Raw genomic sequence first — 21368 nt, forward strand, 5'->3', positions numbered from 1 at the left:
GATTTCAATAGAATAATCTTGGGCTAAGGAACCTTGACGCAGAGCCTGTGAAATCAAGGTCTCTGGAAAATTCAGGCAGGGAAAGTTCTATATGTGGCATCACTGCTTTTGGCAGGGAACTTGCAAATTAACATCAAATGCTGCACAGTCATGCAACTTCTAAGCAATTTCGAGTAAGTACAGTCATAATTCATCTTAGTCAAACTGTGAGATTTTCAAAAGTTCTAGAAGAAAATCACACTTCTAATTTCCATTGTTCTGCAGACACTCCCACTCAGGCACTGATTTTCCCCCCACAGTTACTAGGTGGAAGTCTGCTTATTGGAACATGAGAAAAGGTAAGCCATGATCTTTATTCCAGTAAAGGAGAAGTGTGGTTATTTAATTCTTACATAACTCTGGACAGGTGATACACAAGTGCACTTGTTTGTGTGATTTAGCAGAATTTGTCCTTTTTTAGCCTCCCATCCGAGGAACTGGAAAACATCCACCCCATGAAAGAATGCACATGGGGGTCCCAGCTCTCCTCTTGGCATGGAGACTGGCTTGCAGGTTGAAGGTGCACTGTGCAAAGTATTCAACTTGTTTCTGTTTCTAAATAGCATCTGCAAAATGGGGAGGAGGGGTTCTGAAACTATTTATACAAGCCTCAATGTTGCTATAACGGTATAGAAACTTCCCCTAAAGTGCTATGTCATCTACAAAAATTTTATTACACACACAATAATAACAATCATTATACCTGAGTACCTATAGTCATGATTATGACCCAAACTTGATCAGATGAATCATTTAGTGTTTACTAAGACTACTCCCACTCTGTAAAGTTCTAGGACTCTATACTAGGATCACAAAACACCAGTGTCTTGAGTAAACAGTAAAGCTTATAAAAAAGTGATACAGAACAGGGTTTTATGTTTTTGTGTGTTTTTTAACATTTGATTTAGAAATAATTATGGACTCATGAGAAGTTACAAAAAATAGCACAGAGGGGTTCCTTACAGCCTGCACCCATCTCCTCCCAATGGTAACATCTTATATGTTAGCAAAGCCAGGAAATTGACATAGGCACAATTCCACTCACTAGATACTATTAACTAGACCAGAACCATATAGGGAGTAGAACAGGTTTTTAAAACCATTTGGACAGCTGGAGATAACTTGAATCATTTGCATGAAATTTATCCTTCGGATACATGGTATAGAGAATTGAGTTCACTGTCATCAGACCTAGATATTTGGGCAAATTATTTTTCACTGACCCTCAGTTTGTTTATCTGTAGGATAGTAATAATAATACTATCCAAGTAAGCTGGCTTGAGGAAACATCTCCAGTCCAATGAGGGTGGCATATTTTAGAAAGCCCAACTCTAATAGTGTCCTTCATTCCCTCATGAGGCCTTATGCTTCAGTTTTCAGGATTTTGTAGGAGTCCCAGGTGATTGCCTCAAAATCAACCTGGTTCTTGATTCATAGCACCCCCTACCCCCGAGGCTGCACCTGTCTCTTGGCAAAGGCACATCAACATATTTGAAGTGAGACATTTCAACTCCAGGGTGGGCTTAATGCCACTTCTCTTAGAAGCAGCTCCCTAGGCCAAGAAAGTGGCCTGAAAACTTTGGGGCCGCCCTGCTCCCTGAAGCCATCCTCCACCCAGCCATGTAGCTGGCCGGGGCTCTGTGCTCCTGTGGGCTGGCACCCAAGCTGGAGTTGAGGGCTGAGCTGAATGGTCATCCCATGTGCTTCTCTCCCCGAGCTCTGAGGTGGACACTGAGGCTCTGACAATGGAAGTCAGAAGGAGGAGGGATCAGACAGTCCCTAATTGTGGGTTTTCTTTCCACCTTCCTGACTACCTGCTACCATGTGCAGGTGTGCAATTTGCACTAATTGTAGCATTGGTCCTGAGGGTGACAATAAAACCCATATGGGCTTCTCCACCTGCTGTTTTTTATTGTCTCACAATAATTTGTCTATTATAAGCCAAGTGGGCAAGTGCCACACTTCATTCTCTTTTTGGTCCAGCGCCTGCCATGCCTTAATGCCCAATTAATAAAACTACAGTAAAAACCCTCCTCTGGCCTAGTGTTCTGGAGGCAGCACTGGGAAGAGGGTGAATCTGGTGTGGATTTCCATAGAGCCTTGGTCCCTTGCAGAGGTCCCGGGGTCAATGCTGTGCTGGTTGGAGATGGAGTGGAGAGTCATGGGCTCCTGAGGGTTGTGTGAGGAATGCACACAGACAGGAGCAAGTTGAGAGAATGGGAAGCTGGGGTTGAGGTGAGTGTACCTCTGCGTAAGGGAAGCCTGAGGTTTTTGCAAAGAGCTTCATCCTTGGGCCCAACCTGCTGTATTTGAACCATAACTGTCACTGACCAGCTGTGTGCTAATGACAAATTCCTCGGCCCTCCTTCGATTCTCTTTTCTCATCTGTAAGTGGGGATAACAACACCTGCCTCTTAGATCATATTACAGTGAAGACAAAACAGAAGTGAAGAAAAGCATCTAGGGCCTCAATCAAGGTAAATTTCCTACCCACGCTAACCGTCCAGAAATATCTAAGCGCAGTTCAACCTGGAGATGTTCATCTGTCGACAGTCAGGCACTGAGGGCCCACCACAGTTTCTACAGACTTAGGACCCCCTTCCCGCTGACCTTTAGGCTGGGTGTGGAATCTACCCTGGGAGCACAGGCGGGCTGGGACAAGAAGGCTGCAGGGTGGCATTGCGCAGGAAACCGAGGCAGGTCACACCCTGGGCCCTCAGTTAACCAGGTGTGGAGGAAAGGCAGATGTGTGTTTTTTCCCAAAGCCGCGGGGGATGAGGGGGTGCGGGCTATATCGGTGCCAAAAGTCGCGCTCCCTCGCTCCAGCGGAGAGATGCGGGCAGGAGCCAGGCTCGGGGGGCACAGTCACCCCCGCGGAGCGGCGGCCGCCAGGTGGCACCAGGAGCCGGGAACTGGGCGCCACCCCCGGAGGGGGGCGGGGGGGGAAGGTCGCGAAGGGGTTAAGGGGTGGGCAGGGCCGCTGCGCCAGCCCTTTGGGGAACCCACCGGGTGCTGGGAGGCGGGAGCGGCGGGGGCGCGGCCAATTGGAGGCGCCCCCCGGGGGAGGCTGGGACATGGAGGCCGGCGCCGCCGCCCCCGCCCCTGAGCCCCGCTCCCTCCGGGGTCGGGAAGGCCGTGCGGGGGCCGCGGAGCAGAGATGAGCAGGTCGGCCGCGCTCCTGCTTTGCCTGTTGGGCGGCCACGTCTGGAAGGCGGCGACCAAGACGCTGCGGGATCCGGGCGCCGGGGCCCAAGGTGGGTGCGCTCGGGGCGGGGGCTTTTGTGGGGCCACGGGCCTGGCGCAGAGGCCGCGGGAGGCTCTCCCCCCCGCATTGCGTCGCTGTCGCTGGAGCCGGGCCTGCAGCCCCGGGCTGCGCTCCGGAGGGGGCGGTGCCGCTGGGGACCCGGAGGGGCCTGGAGCAGATGCTCCCGAGGGCCGGGGACAGGTGGGGGTGCGGGTGGCACCAGGTTTGCTGCTTCGGGTGGCGCGTTCGGATGCACCCAAAGGTCCTTTTCTTTATGCCGAGAGGCGGAGGCATGGCTCCGTCTCCTCCGTCGCCCCAGCGACTGGGGCAGCCTCTGGGTCGCTGCCCCCCGTTCTCCCCTCCGGGCTCGCGTCCTAGGAGCCTGGGCTCGAAGGCAGCGCTGGACCCTTTTGTTGTGGGGTCGAGGGGGTGGCCGCTGCCCCTGGGATGCCCCCTGCACCTCGGCAACCGAGGTCCTTGGCTGCTGCCAGCCACCGGCCTGCCGCAGTTCCGTAAAGTTTTGGGGGTCTCCTCCTCCCGCCTACCCGAGATCTTCCCCAGCCTTTAGGGATTTCCTCCCGCGCCCAGGAACCACCCCCAGATGGGGAGAAATAATTGGAAGCGGGAGGCCCTCATCACTTTAAAACAACAACAGTCATTTCCAGGTCTGCATGTTGCCAGCTCCTGCCTTTTGTCTTATCTTTGGCCACTGCAAATTTGCTTTCCAGCCCTGGAAGTAATGTGGTCGCCTCTGAGAAAGGCCACGAGCCTGTCTTTTGTCTTTAAAATACGAAATTATTTGTGCAGGAGGGGGGCCCTGAAGCTTGTTTGGCACGCTTTTGTGGGTCCTTAATCAGGTGCTTCTCCGTGGCGGCCTTTTCAAAAGGGTGAGTGAGGCCCCAGCGGTGGAGCGTCTGCATCCACGCAGGACCCCGCTGCCCACCTCCCTCGGGCCTCTCAGGTCCCCGCGAGGCTCCGCTGTAGCCCTGGAGACACCCGCCCCAGCTTCCTTGCCCATGTCCTTTCCTTGCAGAAAGGTGTGTGTCCTGTGAAGTCAGCCCTGCAGGCAGAATCCAGTGTCCTCTTGCTCAGACCCTGCCTTACCCCCATCCTGGTGCTCTCTCTCACCTTGTAACAAATAGGGCAGCTGAGAACCAGGATGGCCTTCCACCCCTAATATTGTGACAGGGAGGAGGGCTCTAGGCACAGTCTGCTGGGTTTAGTTTGTTGCCTACATGTTGGATTAAAGGTTTTCATATCCGTCCCTTGCTGTACCCATTTGCCGGCATTCTTTCATGCATTGCTTTTGCTATGGCCACGGTGTCATATCACTATTATGAACTGTGTATAAATTTAGTAATGCATATTATGGAAAGGGGACATTGATAAGGCACAAAAAGACCCATGCCTCTTCATGTAGGAAATGAATGTTTAGGACATTAGATCAAGGACATTAGATCACTGGTGTTAAATTGTAGTCTCTTTCATTAATATCCTACTACTCTTTGTTGAATGAGCTATTTTAATGAATGATATTTGTGTTTCAAGGAGGCCATTAATTCCAAAGAAGGGGTTAAATTTTTTGTTTTGTACTTGAAATGCAACCATATATGGCAACATTAAGTTCCTGTACTTATAAAATAAGGGAAGGCTTGGTCGGCCTCAACTAGAAAAAAAAGTCATGAGAAAATCTACTAGGTTTAGGTTGCATGTCAGGAACCAGCCTGAAAGAGGAACAAACCTGAGTTGGAGGGGTGGGAATTAAAGAGACAAAGTCATGGGATCAGGAGGGCTGCCCTCCAATGAGGTGCAGCCCCAAATGGCTTCAAGCCTTTATTATATAGTGAGTCACAAACAACTGGTAAGGAGGTGAGGGTGATACAAAGTAGTTCTTTCAAGGCTCCAAAACACACTTTCAGAGTAAACATCCTGCCTCCTGCATGAGCCCAGACCTTGGTAAATATCTTTATTTTGGCTCCTCACAGGAACTTGTGGGGAGGGTCGAGTCCCTGGCTCCAGGCCCTCAGGTGGCGTGGACCATGTCCAGACAGTTACTGATGTTGAAAATCTTTTCATTTGTTTATTGGCCATTCATTCATAGATCTTCTTTGGAGAAACTTCTAATCAGACTCTTTGCCCATTTAAAACTAAGGCTAGTCTTGAGTTGTAAAGGTTCTTTATATATTCTGGGTACAAGTACTTATCAGGTATATGGTTTACAAGTATTTTCTCCCAATCTGTGGATTGTCTTATTACTTTCTTGATGGTATCATTTGCAGCAGAACACTTTTAAATTTTAATGAAATTTAATTTATATATGTTTTTCTTTTGTTGATTGTGCAGTTGGAGATATACCTAAGAGACTTTGCCTAACCCAAGGTCACAAAATTTATTCCTGTTCCCCTTTCATTATAACTCTTTTGGCCAGAACACTTTCAGAACATCATTATTTAACTTTCGAGTAAGAAACATTTTTTATTTGAAACAGTTTTTATTAATAGTCATCCATTAAGCAAAGCAATAATGAATAATTTTATTACTCCTCTCATTTTTTGCGTGTCCCTGCTACGATCCCCACCGCCCCTGGATGGAGAGCTGCAGGGGAGCGGAAACCCCCCCCCCTCCGTGGCCGACCTGGCGCTGCAGCTGGTGGTGCTTCTGCGGGGCCTGTACCTGGCGGGTCCCCCTCCTGTCCGTCCACCCTGGGGGCTGGGGCTGCGGTCCAGGGGCTCCTGTCTGCACCTTCCTGCTGCTCTCCCCCTTCCCCACGGGGGCCCTGCTCCCGGCCTCGCCCCTCTACCTGGTGCCAGCAACACCACCCCGGGGAGTCCATCTCCTCGCCCGCATCGCCCACCTCCGCCAGCTCCCCGCAACCCCTTCCACCGCGGCCTGACCCGCAACCTGGCCACTGCTTCTGTGGGTGCCCCCGGGGTCCTGGGAGACCCTCTGGGCCGAGGGTGAGGAGGGTGAGGCAGCAGCCAGGCAGTTTAAGGCCACAGGAGGCAGAGCCACCATCTTGTGCCTCAGAACTGGAAGGGCGGGGGCCCCTCACCTCCCCCGCACCTCAGCCTCAGAGCAGACTGACCACAGGGCCCCTGGGGGGGGGGGGGCAGCTCCGCCTCCAGAGGAAGGAGGGGAGGGGCCGGGCTCCTGAGACCTGCACCCACCCCAAGGCACAGGCCTCCAGTGCAGTTTTATAAATTTAATAATCGAGAAAGCAAGTCAAGTATTAAAAAGCAAACCAGATCACTCCTCAAAAAAAAAAAAAAAAAAAAGCGGTCATATTTCTTAGATTATTGCAGATTGAAAGTAGGATGGTAGGAAGGCCAAGCTGCTAGCCAGCAGGACTGACTACTGACAGCAAAGGCTGAGAGAGTGACTGCCTCACCACAGCCACTGATGGCCAGGGTGCAACCCTAAGTAACAAGACCTGGTCAGCCCAGCTGATGTGGCTCAGTGGTTGAGCATCAGCCTAGCAGATTGAGATTGATTCCTGGTCAGGTCACATGGCCTGATCAGGCTCAGTCCCCAGCAGGGGGCATGCAGGAGGCAGAAGATCAATGACTGTCACCATTGATGTTTCTCTCTCTCTCCCTCTCCCCCTCTGAAATCAATAAAAAACTTAAAAAATTTTTAAAAAAGAACTGGTTAAATTGGGCTCAGAATATTTAAGAAAATGGAGTCTGTGGAAGCACTATCCCATAGTGGCCCTGAGCTCAAGCTGTGGAGTTGGGGTACCTGGATTTACATTTACAAGCTGTTAATATCTTTATCAGAGTCTTAACCTTTCTAAACCTTAGTATGATTACCCATAAAATGGGGTAATAAGAATACCTATTTCACAGGATCATTGTAAACTTAAATGAGATGTTATATGAAAATAGTTTAGCTCAATCCCAGGCACATGAAAATGAACATTAACCCAAATTAAGAGTTAAAAATCAGTCACTAAAGTAAATAATTAGTGAGATCTGTGGAAGGTTGGATAGCCAAGATAAAATAACGACAAACCTCATGTTAGGTACTCCCATAAATATGCCTTTGGGAGTATTTGCTTCAGGCAGAATTTTGTGTTTTCTTAATCTAAAGATACCAGGTCAGTGCCTGGAGAGCTGCCATCCTGAGACCACGCGGGGTGCTGGGGCGAGCGAGGGCGTGGAGGGGCGGGGTTTGCCGGTTTGCACGCAAGAGCCCCGTAGGGTCGAGTGGAGTGTGCCTGCCTTGCGTGGTGCGTGTGGTCACAGTTCCCGCCGTCACACGCTCATCCCGACTGGGGAAAGCGAGCTGTAGTTCTCTGTCCTGCCGGCGTCCTTTCCTCCTTTAACCCCCATTCCCGCCCTTGGCGCGGACTCCGTGCTTCCCGCAGGCCTGTCGGCTGGGGCCCCGGGCCCAGGTGGGGGGGGCGGGATCTTCTCCCCTGAGCCGCTTCCCCAGGCCCCTCCCCCGCCCCGCGGTCCGCGCCCTCGGCGCTCAGTCCTCTGGGGTTCGCCCCGCTGCTGCTCAGCCTGCCCGCCTCCCCTCCACCTACCCCAGCCTCGCCGCTACTCCGCTTGGGTCCCTCCCTAGGCTTTCCTCCTTTGACCTGGTCTTGACTGTCACTCGCTCCCTCCCCCGGCACCTGCCCCATTTCGCTGGGGGCTGTCGCCGGCGGCACTCGCCCCTTAAGGAGGCCTGCGGCCTCTAAAGGGAACTCAGGTTGCGGCTGCCGCAGGTCCATCAGGCCTGGACAGGGTACTCTCTCCCTCTTGGCAGTTCCCACCTTCATGCCTCTCCTGACCATCGCACTAAAAGGCATGGGTTGTGTTTTTGTCGTGCATTTGGTTGCTCCCCGACTCTAGCCATCAGACCAGGTTGTCAAGTTTACCTGTTTTGCTTTTCGTTCGTGGTCCATGAAAGGAAATAATAGTTGGTGACAAAATCCTGTGTTTTGGAAAGTGGGCCTGTAACGGTCTTGTGGCAACTCTTTAAAAAATTTGGCTCTGTACATGCCTTTTTTTGGGGTGACAGTATCTGAAAAGTATCTTAACTGGAAGAGATATCTAAGGGAGGATGTCAAGTAGACAGTTGGAAATACTGGGGTGAAGCTCCAAGGAGAGTTCTGGGCTGGGCATACAGATGAATGTATACATGTCATCCGCCACACTGATGGCAATCAAAGCTACGGATCTGGGTGAAATTGCTTAAAGAGAGTATAGTGCTAAAAAGGAAGGAGACCGAGAATGGAGCCCTGAGGGATTCTTGGCGTTTAATAACTGGATAGAGGAAGACAAGTCTTGTAAAAGAGATGAAAGAATCGGTAGGGTTGGATTCTGCTGAAAGGTAAAGTTGAATGAGGATTGAGAAGCCTGGTGAAATCAAAGTAATTGATGATCATAGCAAGAGATGTTCCATGGAGTTAGATGGAATATTTGGGTTCAGTCCTAGGTCCTGTTCTTTGTATTATTCCATTTCCCCTCTAAGTTTAAATTCCATCTGTATATTGATGACTTAAAAATTTTTATTTCCAGCCTGTTACTTTTGTTTTCAGCTCAAGATCTAAATAGCCCCTGTCTGCTTGATATCTCAGCTTAATTTATTTTCTTAGAAATTTCAAGTATAACATGTCTAAAAACCAAAGTCTTAATCTTTCCCTCCAAGCTCAAATTCTTCTCCTCTAGTATCCCATGTCATTAAGTGATATATCCATTTGTCCATTTACATAGTCTGGACACTTCTCCTGCATCCCATGTATTCATACCATTTTCAACTTCTATTTATTCTATTTCCAGTATATGTTTGAATCTATTTCTGTACATCTTCAGTATCACTTTTCTAGTTCAAGCCACAATCCTCATTCACCTGGACTTAATATCACTGGTACCCTGTATTCTCATCTGTAAAATGGCAACATCACCTTATTGGATTGTTATGAGGATTAAATGAGGTAACCATAGTAAGCACATGGCCTATAGTAAATAGCCAGTAAGCATTAATTGTTATTTTAATTGTTATAAGCTGAATCACTTCAATACTTTCCTATCTGGTTGACCTGTTTTCTTTCATTCTTGCTCCTTTTAAAGAAAAAAATTTAAAAAAATAAAAAAAAATAAAGATACCAGAGCACTAGAAAGAGGAGGGAAAGCCAGGTGGGAGGTAAAAAGATGGTAGGTTACTGTGGCTGGGGACAGACATAGGAGGGATGAAAACTCTCCAGGCCAAAAAAATATTTAAAACTGATATATCTGCAGACCATTCCATTTTTTTTTTTTTTTTTAGAATTTTTTGCTTTTTTTTTAAAAATACATCTTTATTGATTTCAGAGAGAGGAAAGGAGAGGGAGAGACAGATAGAAACATCAATGATGAGAGAGTCATTGATTGGGCCCACAAACCGGGTATGTGCCCTGACTGGGAATCGAACCCCGATTGCCTGGATCCCAGGTCAACGCTCAACCGCTGAGTCACGCCCAGCCGGGTGACCATTCCACTTTCTGAAATATATACTAATGTAATCTTTTATTGTCTTTTATTGTGATGTGTCTTAACATTCTATTAGCCCTCTCCTTTTGCAGTTTTAAGTATTTGTGTAATGCCTACATGTAGCCTGTAAAGCTCTGAGAGAGACAAAAAAGAATAAGACAAAGTTCTTCTCCAAGGAACTTTATAACTTAGCTGGGGAGACCAGAAGAAACAGTTAGAAAATCAGTGTGCGAGACTTCCTAATAAACTCATCTTAGAAAGAAGGAATAAGGAGTGCACCGAGGTGCTCCTGGGGGACTCAGTGGGGCAAGTCCAAGTGAAAAAAGCTGGCTTTGAAGAAAGGGCCCGAATGGCGGGGAAAGTAAGGGTGTTTCTTTCAGAGGGAATAGTAGCGACCACCAAGGAAGAGGGGGGTCCCCCCACTGCGAACCCTCTCCGGGCCTTCCTCGCCTGGTCAGCTGTGGCCATGCGGAGTAAATTTCCTCATCCGCGCTGGCTCTGTCCTCGCCACACGCAGACCCGCTGTCAAACCCAGGGACCTTCAGTTCTCACTGGTTGCTTCTTAAAACCTCTTGGATTTGCTGATTCCTTGCTTTCCTGATTCTTCTTCTGTCCTTTTAACATCTCAGTTTCCTTTTCTTGCCTACCCCTTAGTATGTTCATTCATTTGCTGAACATTAATTGAGCATCTATTAGGCACCAGGCACTAGAGAAATAAATGAATGAATAAAGGTGCAGTTTCTGCCTTCATGACATTTATGTGTGACAGACATATAGACTGATAATTAAAATATTATGTGGCACGTGCATGGGGTTTAACAGAATGCAATGAAAGAAGAAAAGTACCTAACTCACCCTGGGATAAGGGAATAGGGGTGTCCCAGAGAAAGTTTCTGAAAGGAAGTAACACCTGAGCTGACTCTTAAAGGATAAGCAAGAGTTAGCCAAGGAAATGCAGGGAGGTGTGTGGAAGGTGGAAGGGAATCTAGGAGAGGAAACAGCAGGGGCAAAGCAAGCAATGGCCTGGCGCATACCCTTTGAGGTTATTGACAAAATCTGGGGTAGAGATTAATGGGAAAGGAAGCTGGAGAGGTATTTAGCTGCTGAGTCCCAGAAGGCCTGGGCATTGTTAAGGAGTGTGCCTTTAATTCTGTAGGTTGGGGAAAGATTTAGAATGGGTGTCAGCAAAGGAGGGACACCACTTTGTTTTATGCATATGAGTAAATCTCCGTTGCCTTTGCTCATGTTCATCGCCTTTATTCCATCTGCACAACATAAAAAGTTCATACATTTCTAAAAAGACTGAATTTTACTTTAATCATCAGCAAATTAGGCTCATGGGGCTGGGGATCGAGCCTGCAACCCATGTACGGGACCCTTCAGTCCGCAGGTCACCACTCTAACCACTGGGCCAAACTGGCTTGGGTGCAAAGCTGACATTTTCATGTGCTTCGCTTTTCAAGGTGCTGCCACATGATAGCAAAGCTCGAGGACTTTTTGTAACAAGCGGTGGACTGAAAAGGTGCAAGAGATCAAAGCAGGACCTGGGTCTCTTCTACAGGAAAACATCAACAGCATTAACAACTGCTACCCAGAGGAAATAGTAAGGTAGGAAAAGTAGACTTTGAGGAGTTCAAATTATGATGTGGTTTTTCTGTTTTCAAACCTACATTTCATATCCAGTGTCAAAATGTGACCTACGAAACACTACATGAGACCAGTGTATGCCTTTACCTGTGCTCTTGATCACTTTGTTCACTCAAGTTAAACAATGTTCTGATTGGTACACACATTTCCAAGTTAAACTGGAATGTCATTTCAGACATTTCTGCACTAGTTTAAGACATGCTTTAGTAAAGAATACCCAAATACAGAGTTCAAATTAAATTAATCCTTACTGTGAACCTGATTTAGAAAACAGGCCTATAGATTCTGATTGTCATAGTTCCCTGCATATATTATTAAGCTCACACTTATATTAATGGGAGTATTCCAAATAGAAAATAAGTATGTTGACTATCAAAAAGAAAGTTATAATCTATATTTGAAAACAATAATGTTGTCTATGATATGCAGGTACTTCATAGTAATGTAGCAGGAAGCTACTTTCAAGATTAATTTTTTAAAATGAGGTTAATTTGAAGAACATTAAACCTAATCCTGTCAGACTTTGTAAGCAAAATAGAGAACCATACCACTTTTATTATGTGAAAATGCCCACAACACCTGCAGAATTAAAGGTCACATTTTTCTAGTCCTACACTTGCTTCTTACTTTCTCTAATACAAGAGAATATAAATTCCAATTTTAAAACTTATAACTTATATAAACGATTCTTCCTATTTAATATTAGTGATTTTTAATACATATGGAAACATTAATTTAAAAACACAAAAATAATTTTATTTAAGTTTAAAATTTGTTTTCTGTTCACATATATTCTGCAGGTAAATTCCTCCCAAAGATGTTAAGTTTGTGCACTTTTGGAAGATTTATGAGAACTCCTTGATCAAAAGAGTGCCAATAAGTTAGCTTTGAAAATATTAATACATATAAAATATACCAAAGGAATATCATAAAATGTATGTCTACTATATATAATTTACAAATATGATAATACCAAAAAGTTTATATAGCATATAAACTATGTGTAAAACCACTAAATGAAGAAAATATGAAAATCTTTTCTCAAGAAAAGAAAATCAAGTTAATCTTTACACATTTGCATGTCCCTTTAGGAAGAATACTATTTTATGTAAATTTAAAATAACTTTCAGTACAATTTGCTAACAAAATTATAGAAAAACGAAACAAAGCAAACTAAAGGGCCCCCCAAATGGAATGACCTATTAGAATTAATCAATGGTAAAGAACTTTCTTGAATAGAAGTCTTCTTTCTACTCCTTTCTAGGATTATTTTACAGAGCATGAGGGGAAATAAAAAACTCTCATGTTAGACTCTAATATGGTGCCTTGTCATAATACTATTGTAAAATTTTAACTTCTAATATTCTGGGACCTAGGATTTTTTTTTTTAATTGGCTAGTTATCATGAAAAAATTTGGTTAGCTCACTTTTTCAAGTTTCTGATTTTTTTTTTTTAAAGCTTTAGGCTCTATAAAGCGGTGTTGTATAGAAATCTTTGAAACTTTGTCTTTCTATGAAAAGAGACAAATACAATCATAAAATGGTTTTATTTTTGCAACCATATTTTCAAGGATCCCTTGACTGTTTTAGAACGAATTATTCTTTATAAGACCGATTATCAATGGTCACATTCTCTCTGCTCTTTTTAGCCTAAACATTTACTTCATATTGCCTTCCAATTTTAGTAATCTTTAAAGTTTCTAATAAAGGTAGTTGGTATGATGAGAGAGAAGGGATCCGGGACTACATGTTAGAAGGTCTGAGTTCTAGCCCTTGTCTACACCGCAGTCGGGGATATTTTGGAACTCTTCTGTTTCCTGGGTCTCCGCCTAAACTCGGGAGGGGAAGATGCTGTTAGGAGACATCTCATTGGAGAGAGGAGCGTGCATACAGGCCTTTTGTTTCGGCACATTTCTGACATGGTAACTGTAGAATAACCCAAATTCTACATGGGTCTAGAGTAAGGTTAATTCACTTATATTCTTCAAGGCCATATAGAAGTAAATTGGGATAGCAGCAGCTAATGAGCAGAGAAAAGGAATTTACAGTTCTTTTTTGGAAGTTCATTTTGGTTCTTTTATGAGGAGTATGTGGTTAGCACCTACCATACGGCAGCACAATTTTTAAAATTGTGGTTTTTATTTTTTTAATCTACTTCTTGCTACTTACATAAAAAATACCTGTCTTGTGTCTGACATATGTATAAGGCCTGGGAAGGTGAGGGCTACTTTAAATTTTGGGACTCACTCAGAGAGAGAAATGGTTGTGAATTCCTCAGGGTATGAATTATTTGAAGAGATCTGATGGAGGAAAATTTTTTCCCGAGTAGCTAACCTTTAGGGGAAAAACATTCTTTAAGGTAGTTTTTTATGTTTGTATGTATGTTTAACTATGGCTGCCTATAAAAGCACACTATTAAGAAAATATAGCTCTGTTTTGTCCACTATAACTTGACAAATTGTGGAAGAAATTAGTATTCTGTCAATTATGAGTTTTTAAGCCAAGCATCTGAGGATAAAGATAACTAACAAAGGACAAAACAAGTCTCAAACTTTAGGTTTTCTCTGGAGAAAATGCCTTAGGAGGCTTATTTTAAGTGTTTTGGAAAGTTTTAAATTAGAGTTTAGATTTTTTAGTCATTTATTATGTTCTAGAATGTCTTCCAGGTTGTGACATATTTTTATATGCATGTAAATTCTTTCCATGGTGTATGAAGCATCCCACAATACATTAACCAATATATTTAATACTTATACTAAACCTTTCATAAAATGTTCTATATATAGATATAAATTTATAGTACTGTAGAAATGAAATCAGTTAATTTCCTTGTAAACCACTTGCGAAATTGTCCTTTATTATGAATTACGCTCCCAGAAATTTTTGTTTTTATGGGTAAACAGGCCTGATTAAAACATACACGGAGAATAACCTCTAAAATAATCTGAATGCAGAAGTTGATTAGTAATTATACACTGTGTTGACTAACTTATGAAAAAAAAACCTATTAGCCATGATCATTAAAGCAACATCAGTCACTTGACATAATAAAAACAGTCACTTCCATAAAATCTTGGGTCTAAGTATCTTCCTTTGAAAATATTCTTTGCCACTGCATTGATAGCCCTTAAATGTTTTGTTACCTAGCAGTCTTGTGAGTTGGTGTTTTGTTGTGGTTTTTCAATCCTCACTTGAGGATATGCTTGGAGAGAGAGAGGGAGGGAAGGAGGGAGGGAGAGAGAGAAACGTCCATCGACTGCCTCCCATGTGCACCCTGACCGGGGATCAAACCTGCAACCAGCGTATGTGCCCTGACTGGGAATCAAAGCCACACTCTTTTGATGATGCTCCAAGCAAGCCACCCAGCCAGGGCAATGTTCTTTTTCTTGACAGGCTCTAACCTTCTGCACAAAGCACTACTGGAGCGTAATTACTCAGAGGTTTCATTCATAGAGTTATTTCCGATAAAAACCTTATACTGAATCTTTTGTGCCTGCTGGGCTGAATCTTTTCACCAGTATCTAATAAAAAATTCTTTTTTTTTCAGGTATTATTCTCCTGGATATTCAGATACACTTCTGCAGAGAGTGGACAGCTATCAACCACTTACTAACTAAGCAAAGTTATGTTTTTACACTCAAATTCACATTAGAGCAGTTATAAAATAACAGTTGTTAAATAAAGCTCTTTCTAAATATTTGAACTAAGTATATCCTATATTTATTCAATGTGAAATACCTTTAGGTAACATTTTCTTAATTTATGTAATACTTTAAAAATTACCGGCTTGAATATATGAGAAACTATTCATGGTCAATTCCACAGGATTTACTCAAAAGGTAGATTTAAAAAGACACTTTAAAAAGCACATTAAAGAATTTTAAGACATTTGTTATTGTTCTATTAAAAACTATACACACACCCCTCCAACTAGATACAGATGAAAGATGGTATTCAAAAATTCAGTTATTTTGGCCAGTTCTTCATAGGCAAGGAAAACTGGCCTTCCAAGTTCCACAGTAGGTTATGGAAGGGAAATAGTTGAAAGAGGAACCTGGTGACAGAAGTACAGACACTAATGCTGGTGGCATAAAGGCATTAACTGGGCGCGCCTGTAACATTTGGCCTTCCCTCTGTTCCTTTCCAGTTCGTTAATAGCCAGGTCGTTACAACAGTATCATTCCCGAGAAAAGAGAAATCTCTCCAGTTTCACAAAGGAGAAATGGCTGAAGGGCTCTGTCTTCTGTAACTGCTTCCTGCTGCCAAGGGGCCTAGATCTGCCCATCCCCAGGTTCAGAGGTCCTCGCTGTCTGACAGAGGAAGGGTGAAGCAAAAGGGAAAGAGTCCTTGTGCAGAGAAGAGGGATTCTGCAAAGTCCGTGTCAGCCTGGCGTCCCAGGGAGGTGACATGGGCAATGTCCAGGAGGTTGATGTGTTAGACAAGCTGACATCCTTGTTGAATTCTAGAAATGACAAACTTGACAAGAAGGTTAAAAGGCACAATTCAAAAGTGAGGAGCCATAACAACTAAAGGTCTAGTGAGAGGAAAAAACCATGTGATAAAAGGAAAGACTAACTTAGTGTCCCCATTAGGTTGGAGGAATGGCCTCCCTGGAGGCAGGTGTGTTGACCTGTCTGAAGTCTTTTTGTCCACCATAATTAATCTAAATTAAGCTAAGGGAAATATTCTCAGATTTCCCCCATGAGAAACTGGGGGTCCTTTCTCTCTGACGTGTTTGGACAGAAAAGGAAAAGCAGTTTCAAGTGAAACTGCTAAGACCACCCATGTTTCATTGATTCAATCAAGTCCAGACTGTTGGGCCTCATTTCAGAGGACGGTGATGTAGATGGCTTCTAAAGCGAGGCCTGTATTGTGTGAGGATGCAATCAGGTAAATACACACACAGGCATATATCCTATGAAAACAGAAACAAGAAAACACAAAGGTTGGTGCACAGGGCAAATCATAAACCAACTGCAAAGATTTCCAAATGCAAGGCTTTTGCCAGAATGAAAGCAAGCAGTGACAATCTGAGAGACTGAAGTTAGAACATCTGTGGTGAGGTCATTAGGTGCTGAGGCCTGTGTGGGATACACAGACACAGCCTTAAAAACAAAACTTTGAAGACACTTAACTGCACTGGAGTCCAATACCCACAGTTGGGCATTGTGGTTTTCATTGAAACATAATTTTTCTCCCTAATTTTTACCCTCATGTTTAAAGAGTCTGTATTAAGTCCAGTTTTAATTTGACTTGATTATTTGCATAAACACAACCAGAGTAGCAACTGATCAAATTGATGATACAGGCTTTCTCCAATTTGTTTGGCTGGAATCTCACTTATTCATAAGGAATCTTTAGATTGACTTTTAGTCAGCAGTCAGCCCCTCAGGGCAGGGGAGCCAAGGCCACAGTTGCCATCAGGCTGTGCCCAGAACACCTGCAAATTTGGGTCACGTCCTCAAGTTCCAAATTTGAGGACTCCAAAGGTGTTTTGTTTTTAATCCTGGCCCAAGGATATTTTTCCCACTGCTTTTCAGAGAGGGCAGAAAGGAAAGAGAGAGAGAGAGAAACATCAACGTGAAAGAGACTCATGGATTGGTTGCCTCCTGCACTTGCCCAGGACAGGGCCTGGGATCGAGCCTGCAACCAAGGTACGTGCCCTTGACCAGAATCAAACCTGGGACCCTTCAGTCTGTGGGCAGATGCTCTAACCACTGAGTGAAAACAGCTAGGGCCCCAAAGGTGTTTTGAGGTTCATCTCAACCGTCCTTTCTTCCCTGGAAAGATTGCCACCAATCACGTGGCCAAGCAAGGTGTCGGGTCATTTCTGCCATTGGCTTCAATCAGTTTGAGAGTCAATCTCAATTCCTTAAGGCTTTCTGGTGACATCCAGAATCTAGGTATGTCTCTCTTAGACATGGCATTCCAGTCAGTCTTGGTTAATAAGACTACACAGTATGGAACTGGTCTTACTGTATTTATGCAAAGAAATGTATTGCCATGACTCACTAAGAACTGCCAAATTCTGGAGGGATCAGGTAAAGAGAAAAATTGAAAGTGAGCAATTAGCATTCCCTAGATTGGCAAAGACATCTTGGAACTTTTAGATAGGCTTTTCTACTGGCAAACACACTGACATTTTAAGAGACATACTTCCATAAAGACAGGTATACAGCAAAATTCACTGATTTTGCAAACCACAGGTGAACTGAATTAAACTGAGTGGCTTAGCTAGTTTAGGCTCAGATAAGATTTTATTTCTCAGAATATGCATTCCAATAGGTGGCTCAGATAAGCCTACTGGAGAGCAAGTATTAACATTACAAAGGCAGGTTTTTTTTGTTTTTTTTTTTTGTTTTAAGTTTTTATGAGTTTTATTAAATCCTTACGAAACAGAATACAAAATTGCGGCATTGACAGTTGGTGTCAAGGAAAACTTTTGAGCTGTATCAGTTTACCTGGTACAGTGGAGTTAAAGTGCTTGGATGTCTGGATCTCTTTTCCCCCACTTTAAAAAAAAAAAATGAATTGTTTTCTGTTATACATCTTAACATGGAAACACTGCCATTTCCCCTTTCCCCAGCACCAGAGCAGCCTAGCAGCCTGGAACACCCTGGGAGCCAGGCGCCCATTCACAGTTAACAGTTCCAGCCAGCCCTGCGCGTTGCATTGTAGATGTGATGGGGGAAGAGTAAGTCGCTGTCCCACCTTTGAGAAAAAAATGCTGTTCATAGCTCAGCTTTCCAGACCCAAGTGACCATAGTGCCTATAGCTGGCGAGGCCCCATTTCCCTTACAAAAGTAGAACCCCCAGTTGATACATGGAATTACTGATGGGCAAGAAATGCTGGACGTGGGGGTGGCTGCACACCCCAGGGTCTTTGGAAAGGCCGCTCCACAGACTCAGGCAGCCAGACAGGCATCGGCCCCCAGACCAACAATCGTACAAGACTTGGGGGCCAGCAGTGTCTGAGCCCCCCAACCCACAAGGCCCCCTGACATTCAAGTATTCTTCAAGAATAGTAAAAGGAAGTCAACTGGTGTTCTTAAAAACTAGTGAAACAAGATGAAAAACTGAATGCCAGAGGGCTATCCAGCGGGCCTGTCTGAAAGACCCAGCCAGAACCCAGGCTGAGCTGCCCACTGGCAGAAACGCGTGTGCATAAAGAGAATGCTTGCATTGCATAGTGTCTCCCACCCAAGGACAAAGAGGGGTGCCAGAGTTTCCTAGAGCTTAGCAGGTCATGTGACATCTGACCTGGACACTGGGGTGGGGGCAGGTTGGTACCCGAGGGAGAACATTTTCCTAAAGGTGGGCACAGAAGGAATGCTGCCTTTTGGGGGTGGGAGGGGGAACTCTTTGGGAACCTGGGTTAGCCCTGGCTGGGGGCGTGGGGGGGAGGGGGAGACAGGGCTGGCAGAGCTTCCATGTCAACCCAAGGGTGGATGGGGAAGGACGCGGCCATGGTCAGACTGAGCCCTGAGAATGGGCACTCAGGTGCCCAGGGTGGGGGGTCTGCAGGTCCCCCATGTTGGCTGACGAGTGCCAGTCCAGCCCCTCCCATCCCTCCAGTGCCCTTGCTCTGGGTAGCCCCCGGTGGAAAGGGTGTGGGGTGGTGGCAATGGGTGCAGCCTCTCCCCATCAGCTGCAATTTAAGGTCAAGGTTGTCAGTGAGGGGTGGGGGGGGGGTGTCCATGTGGTTGGCTATTCACTCCAGCTGCCCACACCCAGGACGCCAGGGTGCCTTTGGGGACGAAAGGAGGTGCAAGGTCAGTCCAGCCTTGAGAACACTGTGAGGGCTGGGAAGGGGGAGGGGGCACACGTGTGTCCCAGGGCCCCCCAGCTCTGGAAGACGGCCAACGTCCTCCTCTCCTGAGTGGCACTGGGCAGGGGCCCTGGGCACAGGGCCTTCCACAGTACATGTGAGCATGTGGGGCCAGGGTGGCGGGGGAGCGGCATGTGCAGCACATGCGCCCTCTGCTCTTCTCCCAGGGCGCTGTTTACTTTTAACACCATTCAAAGGAAAAAAAATGGGGGTGGGGGACAGAAAAAAAAGGAAAAACGCAAACAGCAAAAACTTTATATAAAAAGCTCCCCTCAGCTGCGCTGAGTGCCTCGGAACCGAGGGGGTGGGGTGGGGTGGCACAGCCTGCTGGTCCCTGGCTGGCAACAGCTTAAAAAAGTCTTGAGATCTGATGGGGGGGTGACCTGTGTACAGAAGGAGGGAGGGGTCGTGCGTGGTCCCTGCCAGGACCACAGGGGCTGCGGGCAGGCTGGCTCTGCCGCCGCTGGGCCAGCTTGGATGGGGACGGTGGGGACAGCCGCAGGCACCCGGAGGCAGCTCGGATGGCCACGGGCGGGCCCTGCCCCGCCGCCTCCAACGCGCCCTCCTCGCGCTGGGCCAGCTGCCGGTTCATGGCGATGGCCTCGGCTGCGAAGGGCCTGAGGCCTCTGGCGCAGCTGTTCCTCGGCAGGACCGTGGGCGTGGGCAGGATGTTTCTGGGGCGCAGCCCTGCACCCGGGATGCGGCGGGACCTGTGCAGCGCTCAGCCTCCGCTTGGCATCCGAACCAGCAGCTCTGCAGTGAGATCTTTGGCAGCGAAGGCGGCGTGGGCCAGTCCTCCTCAGGAAACTCAGACCTGCCTCTTGAAGGCCTCGAGCAGCATGTCCCGGCAGGCGGGGCGGGCCGCACCCCGTCCCAGCCGCAGCCGCTGCGCAGTGGCCCAGAGGCTGGACAGCCACCCAGCAGGATGCAGAGCATGACACCCAGGCTCCGGAGGGCGCAGCTTGTCTAGATGCCGGCCTCCTGGCTGAAGGCCTCCACCGCCTCGGGGGCACATACTCTGCAGAACCGCAGGGGTTAGCAGCTCGGGGTGGAGATGGGGGAGCAGTCACCACTGAGGTTGATGCCTCTGCCAGGTCAAAGTCGCAGATCTTCACGGGAGAGACCTGCCTGGGGTGTTTTCCAGCTTTAGGTCCCCGAGGGCAATGCCTTTGTTGTGCAGGAAATCCAAGGCGCTGGCCACGTCCTGCACGACCGCGCTGGCCTCCAGCTCATTAAAGTGCCGTCTCTCGTGACTGTGACTTAGGATGGAGCCGCCCCGCATCTCCTCAAACACCGGGTAGCAGCGGTCTTCCTCCTCGAAGAACTCAGTCGGCTCCAGGGCGGTCCTGTGTCCCCGGCACTGACACAGCATCTCCGCCTCGGGAAACCCTGCTCCCGGGGAGGCCGGGCTGCTTCTCGGCGGCCCTGACGCGCTCCTGGCTGGTGGAGGCTGGAACGGGCTGCCCGCGGGCATGGGCGCCCTCCCCAGGCGCGTCCTCGTGCAGCTGGGAGGCGCCTTCGACCCTGCCCCAGGAGCTGTCAGTTGCCCGACACCGCTTCTTTTTCCTGCCCCTCTTGGCATCTGGGATGGCGATGGGCTCACTCGTGGGCATATCAGGGCGGGCTGGGCGCTCCAGGCTGCAGTCAGTCTCCCCGGGTGGGCTTGTTGCAGGGAGGCCAGCTCGGCAGGATGCTGCCCTTGAAGGAAGGGTGGAAGCCCTGAAGTTCGGCTGTTTTCTTCTGCACCATCTTCTGTCCGGGCCCCGCCAGCGGGGGAGGGGACGCGGGGGGGGGGGCGTGTGCGGGGGGCCTACGGGGAGAGGACCCGGGGTTGGGTTCCCGCCGGGGGCGCAGTTCCTTCACCGCCTCGGCCTCAGACGCACAGCCCGGATCTCGCTGCGCGGACCGCCGCCGCCCCCGCAAACCTCTCCACTCCGGCTGCAGCCCAGAGGAGCCCAAAGGCAGGTTTTTTGTTTTGAAGAGGGGACATCAGGAGGTTTCCTGTCTTGGCACTACTCAGCAGCAGTGGGTATCCACTCACTTCACACCTGGTAAAATTGTACTTTCTGATGAAGAAGCATTTTAAGTTGACACTTGTGATCGAAACATTTGGTATACTTTTTAGAGAATCTGAAAACCAGGAATAGATGAA

At 47.0% G+C, this 21368-nt stretch overlaps 1 long non-coding RNA gene and 1 pseudogene across 1 annotated transcript; one reads left to right on the forward strand and one right to left on the reverse strand.

The window, feature by feature from the left end:
- Positions 1 to 3235: 3235 nt before the first annotated feature.
- LOC148094337 (uncharacterized) lies at positions 3236 to 15083 on the forward strand. Its single transcript, XR_015714288.1, has 3 exons — positions 3236 to 3293; positions 11205 to 11349; positions 14936 to 15083. It is a non-coding gene; the product is annotated as an uncharacterized LOC148094337 (long non-coding RNA).
- Positions 15084 to 15659: 576 nt separating this feature from the next.
- Positions 15660 to 20987, reverse strand: LOC148094338 (MAP kinase-interacting serine/threonine-protein kinase 2 pseudogene; annotated as a pseudogene).
- Positions 20988 to 21368: the final 381 nt, after the last annotated feature.

The sequence above is a fragment of the Miniopterus natalensis genome, chromosome 1, assembly GCF_054644295.1.
Source record: "Miniopterus natalensis isolate mMinNat1 chromosome 1, mMinNat1.hap1, whole genome shotgun sequence".
Taxonomy (NCBI): domain Eukaryota; kingdom Metazoa; phylum Chordata; class Mammalia; order Chiroptera; family Miniopteridae; genus Miniopterus; species Miniopterus natalensis.